The sequence below is a fragment of the Felis catus genome, chromosome B4 (assembly GCF_018350175.1).
Source record: "Felis catus isolate Fca126 chromosome B4, F.catus_Fca126_mat1.0, whole genome shotgun sequence".
Lineage (NCBI taxonomy): Eukaryota > Metazoa > Chordata > Mammalia > Carnivora > Felidae > Felis > Felis catus.
In genome coordinates, this window is record NC_058374.1 from 93,420,271 (window position 1) to 93,431,706 (window position 11,436).

Below are 11,436 nucleotides of genomic sequence, written 5' to 3' on the forward strand. Positions count from 1 at the left end.
TTCCTACTCTTCTCCTTCCAATGCTGCACCCAGTTCTCACCTCCACCCATGATGGCACATTGGCCCCAAGAAGACCAGAGAAGCATATGCCCTGCCCCGATCTGATTATGTGAATAGCGCCTCACTTTTGAGGTCCTTCCTGGAGCAGGGCAGAGTCACAGTGGTAAAACTTGGTTTGACTACAACAATACATCTTTCTTTAATCATTCCCATTAAAAACGTAATCTTTCTTTATAAATATTCTCTACATCTTTGTCAATACATTACATAACCTGACATCCCTGGGTTCTATGGTGACAGATTTTGACACACATATAGGAAGTTCTTCTTTAAACATGAATAGAAGTTGGCAAAAGATTGCTTTTCTGCACTACTTTGCAAAAACCACTAATGGTGGGGTGGGTTGCATAATAATAAATTATTCAGATCATAAATCTAAAGTAATTAGTTCATCATGATCAATACAATCTAAGTGAATTGGTGTGTGGCATTCAATTTTCATAATATAATTAGTTTTGAAATATTCAAATTAAGGAGACTAAGATCATCATAAAAAGTACCGAGTCTCTTAATTTCTAAGTAGGAGAATCCTGCATTTTTTGGTCTTTATACTAATAAATCTTAATTATATTCTTTTTCCACTTAGATAAAAAAAAATGTCTTTAATCAAATCATGTCTTAGGAGAGTCACTAAAGCCTTAGCCATTGACAAACATTCTAAGAATGATGGAAAGTCAGCAAAGGCCATTTGCTGATGAATTTAAGCTGTCTCTTCATAAGAAATATTTTTTTCAGTAATTAACAGTTGGCAGTTTCCAAAACTGCTCCCTCTAAGCCACAAAGAACTTTTCTAAACCACAAAAACAGATAAATTTTATTTCTAATGAGAAACTTTGGATTATCATTCTATTCATATGTCCAATGTAAGCTATGTCATTTCCATAAACTTATTTTTGTGCTCTGGACTTGCCAAGATAATATATTGTCTCCTGTTTTCAAATTCTTCTGAGCTTGGAAAAGTGATGTCTACATGGCTCATTAAAAGTGTACTCAATGAACTCTTGTTGTTTCAATGCAGAGTTTCTCAACCTGAGCGCTATTGACATTTGGAGACAGTTCTTTGCTGTGGAGGCCGACCTGTGCGTTGTGGGATGGTTAGCAGGATCCCTGGTCTCCACCTACTCAATGCCAGTAGCCTCTCCCAGCTGTGACAACCAAAAACGTCTCCAGACATTGCCAAATGTCCTGTGGGCGGCAAAATTGCCCCCGGGGTGAGAATCACAGTTTGTTTGTTTGTTTGTTTTTTTAAATTTTTTTTTCAACGTTTTTTATTTTATTTTTGGGACAGAGAGAGACAGAGCATGAACGGGGGAGGGGCAGAGAGAGAGAGGGAGACACAGAATCGGAAACAGGCTCCAGGCTCTGAGCCATCAGCCCAGAGCCTGACGCGGGGCTCGAACTCACGGACCGCGAGATCGTGACCTGGCTGAAGTCGGACGCTTAACCGACTGCGCCACCCAAGCGCCCGAGAATCACAGTTTTAAAGTACTGTTTTCTTCCAAATAAGAAGGCATTATTAAGTCATTATTTTTCTTTCTCTTTATTCTTTACCAATAATACTAATAACCATTCATTGAACAATATTTAAAGCCTCATAAGAAAAATCTACCACAATAAAAATAACGAAGGAATACATTTCATGCAGAAATTGATTTTTTTCCCTTTTCCTGATTATTATCCTAGTAATATTATGTCTTGCCCCAAACTCTTTGCTTTATCAGTGGAGACACAGACTTTCAGCTAGAGCAAAGGTGCTTCTATAGGGTGACTAATTAGCTAGCACAGTGTAGTCCAGGGATTAAGGGAATGTCCTACTAGCATCAGACGCCTGGGTGCCTATCCTGGCTTAAACACTTCTGTGCCTCGATTTTTCTCAACTGGAAAATGAGACGATGACAGTACTCATTAAGCAGTACTTAATCAGGTTTGTGGTAATATATAAAAAGCACTCAAAACAAGACTAGAACTATTGTATGTACTTATGTATTCATTAGGTGGTATTAGTTACCTGTTATTAAGTCATTTGCCAGATCACCCAAAGATTTGCTATCTTGGCCCTGGCTGCTGCAGCAAAGACTTCTAATCAGTAAGCACAAAACCATCATTTCCCTTAACCCTGAATTCTGGGTGGCTTGGTGGGTTCTGCCTTCCAGCAGCACTCTGTAGGTGAATTACTCTGCAGCTCTCATAACTCTAGGGACATGTTCACCACATTTTTTTTAAAGATGATGGGAATTGATTTTTATCTTTAATTTTTGCTTACAAATAATTCATCTGTTAGGAGAAAAATAACAAGCTCCAAAGGGAAAAAGCAGACACCAGTCTGTTCCCACATTGCCTTGAGTTAAAGAATAAGAATTATCTACCACCAATAAGCTTAATGAGAAACAACCTTCAAGTTGTAATTTCAATAGGCTATAAGTTGAGGTCTAGCTCTACCCACTGTGGTGGTCTTCTAAAATTCCGAGTTAAATACTGTCTCATTACTCTGCCATATTAGTTGGGACTCTTTCTGTTGAAAGTGACTAAAACCCAATTAAAACTAACTTAAGGGGGGAAAAAGGGAACTTATCATCTCTTGCAACTTGGAAGTCCAAGGGCACTCTGCCTATAGATGGAGCTGAATCAAACTCAAGTCTTGTCTTCAGTTCTGTCTCCAGGCTCTGTTTTCCTCTCTCGTGCCGGTTTCATTCTCTCCAAGTGAGGATTCATCTCTTACCAAAGTGAAGGAATAATAAGGAAAAAGCATGTTGAGAAGTCCAAAGCAATGGCTACTACACTAGATAATATCCTGATTTACACATAATTGTTAATAAAGAAATAGGCTAAATAGAGGCCTGCTCCATTAAGAAATCCAAATTCGACCCACTTTTCAGAGTCTAGAATAATTGCCACCTCTGCCATGAAGCCTTCTTCGATAACCTCAACCCTAGCAATTACTACTTTATGAAAACACTAAGGCACGTACTGTCTAGATGGCTTATTTTGCAAAATAGCATGAATCACTTTGTATTATTAACTATATGTACAAAAATATGGACATATACATTTTATATCTCCAACCCGATTCTTTTTTACAACCACAGTTATTTTTCCTTATTATAAAAGTTGCACTAACTTCAAATTGTACACGGCATATTGAGCACTCATATTTATTGTAGGCTTCTCCCAATCGTCCCTGCCCTCTGCCCACATGATGGTAAAAGGATTTTATTTAAGGCATAAGTACACGAGGACAAAGAAGAAGGAAAAGCAACAAAACATGGGAAGCTGGAAAGCCAGTGGTAACTGACTTCTCAAAGCCAAGGAACTGGGATAGATTTGGGAGAAGCTCAGAAGAAAGGCGGTCTGTGCTATAGAATCCCAGAAAGACTTAGGTAGGAGAAGTTCCACATACCTCTGAAAGTGGGGTGGGGGTGCTGAAAACTGAAGTCTTGGTTGAATGCCCAAGTGAAAGCACTTTCTCGCAGGGGCGCCCGGGTGGCTCAGTTGGTTTAAGTGTCTGACTTCAGCTCAGGTCATGATCTCACGGTTTGTGAGTTCAAGCCCCACATTAGGCTCTGTGCTGACAGCTCGGAGCCTAGAACCTGTGTCTCCTTCTCTCTCTGCCACTCCCCAACTTGTGCTCTGTCTCTCTATGTCTCTCAAAAAATAAATGTAAAAAAATAAAGCCACTTTCTTGCACCAATGAAAGGCACAGCATAGGGAATATAGTCGAGAGGACTATGGTGGCAGATGGTAGCCATGTCAGTGGTGAGCATAGCACAACACGCAGAGCTGTTGAATTACTGTGTTATGCACCTGAAACTAACATAACACTGTGTGTCAACTGTACCTCAATTTTTTTTTTTAAAGCCCTTTGTCCGCCAGCCAGGACTCTTCTCTACCCAATGGAGGAGTGCAGCTGCCCCTCCCCAACCTAAGCAGAAAACCAAGCCTCCTCCTTGAGGAGATAAAGCTGAGAGACTCAGGCATCAAAGTCACCAGGCCCAGTGGGGGTCAAGGACGTACAATCAAAATCAAGACACCAGGCCCCGCTGGGGTGGAGGAGTGGTCTGTGCACGCTAACCCATGCAACTCCATCCCTAACTACAGCCACAGTAATGCTGCCATTGAGGCTCTCGTCGGTTGAACATTGACTACACACATGCCACTGTGCTGAACATTATACGTGCATGATATCACGTCTAACCCTCGAATAAATCCTAGGAGGCAAGTACTATTTTGGACCTTAAAATCCTTTAAAAAGGAAGTCAAGCCAAAGTTTATATAACTGGTTAAGTTAAAACAAGATTAAGTAGCTGGCGGAAAACTCACAACTAGTAAGTGTCAAAGCCCAAATTTGGACCCCAAATCACTACCCTACATGGCCCCCCCATTTATCAACTCATTTATTCATTTATTCATTCAACAAGCATTTGCTATGTGGCAGATACTGACACATGACTTGTAAAGATAAATATACCATATGGTCTGTATCCCCAACAAGCTCTCCTCATAAAGAGGGCAACAAATCAATAAAAGCATAACGGGTACATTGAACAAGTAGGTCTCCAAACTGGGGTTAGAGTAAGGATTCTATTTCTCTCAGCCAGTGATCTGACGCTGTTCTGTGGCCCGTGTCTTCCCTACATGGAAAGTAGATGAAATCTTGGGCAGATTCCATAAACTCTCTTGAACACACTTAGTGCAAAGTCGCTCTGTCTCTGTTAGTCACAAGAGCAGTCTGATTTTAATTCACTGATCTGAACCTCATTCAGAGTTAAAGCCTCTCAGCTCCCCAGCTGGAGAACAAGCGGTGGGGAAGAAGGGGCATGGTGAGCGGCTCCCCTCTCTGCCTTGTGCTGCTCCTCCTCTTCTGTGCCCTCCCAAATACTGTCTCCGGCTCCCCCGGGGATGGAGGGAGACCCAGAGGGTAAACAAGAGGAGGTTTCTTAGCTCTCCAGTACTCTGATGATCTGGCAGCAGTGTTCTCTGGCCTTGGAGGGTTTTAGAGGTGAGTGTTCCTATGATGGGGCTCTTATGTGGGATTTCGAGATACCCCCCCTGGAGCCTTCTGAATAGACCACTTGACACAGCCAATGCTTCTCTTCTGGCTTCTGATCTCTCTCTCTCTCTCTCTCTCTCTCTCTCTCTCTCTCTCTCTCTGCCCTAGGCCACCCAGAGTCACACCCTCTATTAGAGTAACTGCTCTCTTCCGGCTATCTTCCAGGTTCAGAAAAGGCTCCAGGCTATTTTGCTTCTGGAGAGTAGCATGTCCAGTTCAATGAGAAACGTTTACACCCTCTTGCCGGTCATCGTGAATGAAAGTGCAGCTTATTCCCCATGAAGACTGTTTCTCTCTGTTCTGCCAGCCGGCAGGTGACTCTAGCCCCAGTCCCTTGCCCTCAGTATGCTCTGGCTCAGAACCAATGCCTGTCCCTTTGCCCTCAAACCCCATGGCACTTCTGTGTTTTTCCAGAATGGTCCTGTTGAAGGCTACTTGCTTGACAACGGAGACTTGAGGGGTGGTAGCTCTTGGGCCTCCCTCTCGATTATTGCACGTATTTTGACTTCTAGAACATTATGCCTACAGAGACAACTCATGTTTTTGCTTTATTTTCCACTGAGGTCATACTCTATCTTTAGAAATGCATTCTATGCAAAATATAAAGAAAAAAAAAAGACAAGCTCAGAGCCATGGTTCCAAACACAGGACTATGTAGCCCCTGAGAAAAAGAAAACCTCTGGGGTCTTGTTTCTAATGGCATTTGTCCTTATCAGAAGTCACTTGAGAATTATTTGTAACTCAAAAGGTGGGTAAGTGTCCCACACAGCAACAACTTTCCAGACAAACAAAATTAGATCTAATTGTCAACATCTGAATTGCACTCACTAATTCTTTACTTGCATGTCTTGCTTTTGATAGATCATTTGGAAATAATCTTATCCCTGATGCTAGTTGTTTCTCCCAGACACTAACATGCACATGGATGTGTATTATTTTCAGAGAAGTGTGGAACTTGGTGTCTCCTGAAAAGACTCATAAAAATTCTGAGAGAAATAATAGCTCAGCCATGTAAATCCAGGCCATCCAGTTTGGTTCCTCTTTGAATAATTACTCCATATGTCCCACAACTTCAAGGCTAAGGGGATTATTCCTTCGACATCACTGTCTCACCCTTATATTTCCTTAATTGGATTCCCTATTTCCTATAATATCAGCCTTTACCAAACATTATGATAATCCTATTTGTTTTCAATAGGATTGTGAGATTTTTCTTAATTAAACACCAAGCAAACTTCAATACTCGAATCTCACTAGAAAACACAGAAGCTTCTTATGAAACAGTTTCTAAATGCCCTTCCTCTTACCAGACATGTTTGTAGAATGGTATCAATCACAAAACCCACAAATCACATGGCCAAAATAGTCCCAGAGTGGGTCATCCAAGTCTGCTGTTGCCCTATAGGAAGTTCCCAGAATGAGGCTTAAATGCTGGTTTCTTAACATCCACACCACCCCCCACACCCTCCCCACACCCTCACATCCCCCCCCCCCAGAAAGCCAACCTGTCACCTTTGTCTCGGCATCTCCTGAGCCCCCCTCCCCCCCCCCCCGCAGGCCTGGCGCGTAGTAGGCCTTCAATAAACGTTGACTGAATTGTTTTATTGAATTTTAAGTAAGGACAGCCAGACCTCTTAGCAATCATGACACAGATGTTTTGCACCTCTTTTTTTTTTAGTTGGCTCACAATCAGCAATTGTTTTATTGCTTTTACAATAAAAATTAAATCAGAGGAATCACTCACAGAAGGAAGTGGAGCTTGAGTGATTTAAGGCCACTTCTTGTCTCTCCCTAGCTCTGCTTTGGTCTTCTACCGAGAAACCCTGCCTTTAGCTTTAAGAAAGAAAAAGAAAAGGAGAGGAGGAAGGTTAGAAAGATTGGGTCACCTTTTCAGACGAGGAAAGAAACAGCACTATTGTCATAAACTGCAGGAAACATTTCTTGAACCTACTAATTTGGGTACAAGTACAGGATCAATGGAATGGAAACTCTGCTTTGGAGAGGACAACCTATGAAGGGCAAAAGGGGTGTAGCGTCTAACTTGCTGGGACTGACTTTTTTAAAAAGAGGTCTACACTATCTAAATAATCCTGCAATATGACGTTTATAATGTAAAAGCGGAACAAATTATTGTTTACTTTAATGTGTTGAAAATGTTCATTTTAAAGCGTATATTAATTTGAGGGGAAAATGTATGATAGAGTAGGGTTGAATTTTATGATTTTACATAATTCCAGGTATCCTTGTGTAATCAGTGTGTGTTTATGACTGTTTTATGGGACTCAGGCATGTGTTTACTATGTTAAATTATTTTCGAGGATTGCAGTTGTAGCTTTGTCTTTTTGACATGTTATTGATCATGACTATATTTTATAGGATACTGAGTCCTTGGTCAGTCCTCAATTACAACATTGTCGTTAGAGGAGAAGATGTTCCATTGTAGGGAAGATGTGATTTCTAACAACATAATGTGGCAAAAAACGAGACTGACTATAAAATCTAGGAACATGTATTTATGGCTACAAACTGATAACAGGAACCGTCTTAAGAAGAAGGAGACTTGGGGCACCTGGGTGGCGCAGTCAGTTAAGCGTCCGACTTCAGCCAGGTCACGATCTCACAGTCTGTGAGTTCGAGCCCCGCGTCGGGCTCTGGGCTGATGGCTCAGAGCCTGGAGCCTGTTTCTGATTCTGTGTCTCCCTCTCTCTCTGCCCCTCCCCCGTTCATGCTCTGTCTCTCTCTGTCCCAAAAATAAATAAAAACGTTGAAAAAAAAATTTAAAAAAAAAAAAAAGAAGAAGGAGACTTGGGGCGCCTGGGTGGCTCAGTCGGTTAAGCATCTGACTTCGGCTCAGGTCATGATCTCGTGGTCTGCGAGTTCGAGCCCCGCGTCAGGCTCTGTGCTGACAGCTCAGAGCCTGGAGCCTGTTTTAGATTCTGTGTCTCCCTCTTTCTCTGACCCTCCCCTGTTCATGCTGTCTCTCCCTGTCTCAAAAATAAAATAAACATTAAAAAAAAAATTTAAAAAAAAAAAGAAGAAGGAGACTGACAGGTTGTAGGATGGATAATCAGCAGAGGCTCTCAAGAGAAAATAGGCCTCAATCTGTTATTTAAAGGAAAGGAAATAGAGTGAAGGCGATAAGCTGTCAGTAGTTACAGTCATCGTTATTTAACATCTGTATCGGGGGCGCCTGGGTGGCTCAGTGTTAAGCCTCCGACTTCGGCTCAGGTCATGATCTCACAGTTCATGGCTTCGAGCCCCATGTCAGGCTCTGCACTGACAGCTCAGAGCCTGGAGCCTGCTTCAAATTCTGGGTCTCCCTCTCTCTCTGCCCCTCCCCGCTCGCACTCTGTCTCTCTGTCTCTCAAAAATAAATAAACGTTAAAAAAAATGTTTTTAACATCCGTTGAACAGAAAGGGTCTTATTGTTTAGGCCAAGTAGCTCTCCTCTGTCTACTCCAGTTATGCACACCAGGTAACAGAACACTCCGAGCATAGAAATGTGTATGTAAATGTGTTTGTTTTCCTTTGTAATGTAATAAATCTGATTGCTTGCCTACCATGACCCAGGCACATCCTGTGTGTTGGGGAATATAAAGACAGTTGTAACTTGGTCTTTGTTTTCAAAAGCCTCCCAATCTGGTAGGGAAGACAGACTAGGAGATAGTGCAGTAAGGTCAATGCTATAATAGAGGTAGTGTTGGAGCACAAAGAAGTGGATATTAAATTTATATTTGTGGGCACAAGGAAGGCTCCTCAAGAAAAAGTATGTGGCCTCTCCAAAAAGAGGCCACACTGATCCTGCTAGGCCAGCCAAGGGCAAGTGGCCCCCCAAAATGGGGGCAGCCTCAGCCCATCCTGCTACTCTGCCACATGGAAGGGAAGAGAACATTTGTCCCAAAGACACTGCCCCACAGAGAAAAAGGTTCAAAGCCACTGCGTTGCCTCCACCAAGGCCCCCACTCCCTACCATCATGGCCCAACTGGACGTTCCTGTTGTCTCGTTAGTGACAGACTTGTCCCAGAGCCTGTCCCCTGAAACAGCCAGACAAAACAATGAGCTCCTTCCAAGACTTAGAGGGTGGGGTTTGAGTATATGATGTTTGGAGAAGTGGCTACATTGTACCCCACTCATGTCTTTGGAAATAAAGGGGTTGGGGTAAAAGGTCAGGCCCCTATGCAGTACCCCATCACTGTCCCAGCCTCCTATTTCCTGTCCAATTCCCATTCTGAGTCCATGACCCAGCTAGAGAAGCCTTATCTCTACTATTATTTTTTTTAATCTCTCTATCTTATACAAAGATCAAGACTCTTCAGACCTAGCCAAAAATGTGATATCTTTGTTCTCTGGCTCCACTTCCCTTTCCCCTGCCTCTAGCTGGCCAAATTAGAGATTGGGCAGTAGCAGGTTTGGGAGCAGGGGAGGTGCAGGGAGACATAAAAGGAGAATATGTTTTTTGAAAATCTACTAATATTTAACCCCCCCCCCCCTTGAGCTCATGGCTTTGGTTGTCTATCTGATGAGGTAGTTGCTGCGATCCAGAATTGCAACTGAAAACTCTTCACAGCACGGTTGAAAATTGAAGTTATTTCTACCACTGAGATACATCATGGGTTAAACAAGTTTTCTAGGGGGTGACCTAAAAATTAAACACCAGTTACCATCAGAGAGGGAAAAAAAGAGTTCCAAAACCCAAACTTTTTTTATATGTATTGTGTAGACGATTTTGTTAATATACAGTCTAATATGTTTAATCTTGTGAATTTCCAAATGCACATGCTAATGATTGGTATATCCATCGTTTCAAGAGTTTCTTGTTTCTATCATATTATAGATATGCTTAGATTATCAGGAATATATGATTTCTTTGCTTTCTCAACCTAATTTTCCATGCTGGCCAGTCTCCTGTGGGTTTTTTAATGATAAGCCAGGAATCTTTTTTGGGTGCTTTTTCTCAGTGACACCGTGTAGCGGCCACATGTACAAGCATAGGTATCTCCGGTGGTCACCCACTTTGGGAGTAGATCTCTAGTGGACAAACCCAGTATTTACAGTAGCTGCTGCCACACAGCCACCAAGACAGCTTTTAAGTGACTGCTCCTCTTTACAGGACCCATCTGTCTTCCAAGCTCTACATGGTATGTTGGAGTGCCCCAGGGTTCAGTGCTCTGACCTCTTTCTTATCGATTTATCTGTCTGCCTAAGTGAGTTCATTTAGCCCCAGGGCTTTTAAGATCCCAAACTTCTAACTCCAACCCCAGCCTCTCCTGTGAACACATCATGCTCATATCTACTGTCTACTTGAAGTCCTCACTTGGAAGTGTCTTAAACTTCAAATATACAAAATAGAACTCCTAATTCTCTACCACCGCATGAAACACGCACGCACACACAAAACATGCCTCCCACAGTATTCCTCTCACTAAAAGGCAACTCCATTCATCCAATTCTTGCAATTTCTCAAGCCAAAAACCTTGGAGTCATCATTGACTCTTTCTCTCACATCCAATTTATATCCAGGATCAAATGATGTTTGTCCTTAACTCCACCATTGCCCTGAGCTACCATCCAAGCTACCGTCACCTCTCACCTGGGTTATTACAAGAGCTAACTAACTGGCCTCCTAGCCTCCACCATTCCTTTCCCACAGTGTATTCTCTACAGACCAGTCAGAGTGAGTTCCCCAAAATGTTAAGTCTGATCAGGCCAGTTCTTTGTTCGTAATACTCCATGCCTTCCGACCTCACAGAGTAAAACCCTTCACCATAACTTACAAGACCATGCATGATCTGCCCTTCCTTAACCTTGAAGTTCTGACCTTATCTCTTACCTCATATCTCAGTCCCCTCCACTCTCACGTAGTTCCAGTAGTTCTAACTATACTGACACACCTGACATATGGGAAGTAGCTTTCCCGTGATGGTTGTGCTTGCTGTTCTCTCTGCCAGGAATGTTCTTCTCCGAGATAACCTTTACTTCAAGTTTCTGCTCAGATCGCACCTTATCACAGATGTCCCTGACCATCCAACATAGAGAGGCAAGCCTTCTGCCCAGTTTTTCTCTCTTCCTCTCACCCAGCTTTATTTTTCTACATAGCACTTACTGCCTCCTTAGAGACAGGGAGGCCAGTTAGACAGCTACTGTAATAATCTCTGACATATTATACATTTTTGTATTTGTCACCTGTCTCTCCACACTACTCAGTATACTCCACAGAAACAGGAACTTGGGGTGTTTTATACTCTACCCTACCGACAGCAACTAGAACAGAGATTGGCACAGAGGTGGTACATTTTAAATACTCATTGAATAAATATAAGAAAAAATG

At 42.3% G+C, this 11,436-nt stretch overlaps 1 long non-coding RNA gene across 1 annotated transcript in view; it reads left to right on the plus strand.

The window, feature by feature from the left end:
- LOC109501655 overlaps positions 1 to 11,436 on the plus strand; it is a 165,657-nt gene that overhangs the window by 120,687 nt on the left and 33,534 nt on the right. The window lies entirely within an intron of this gene.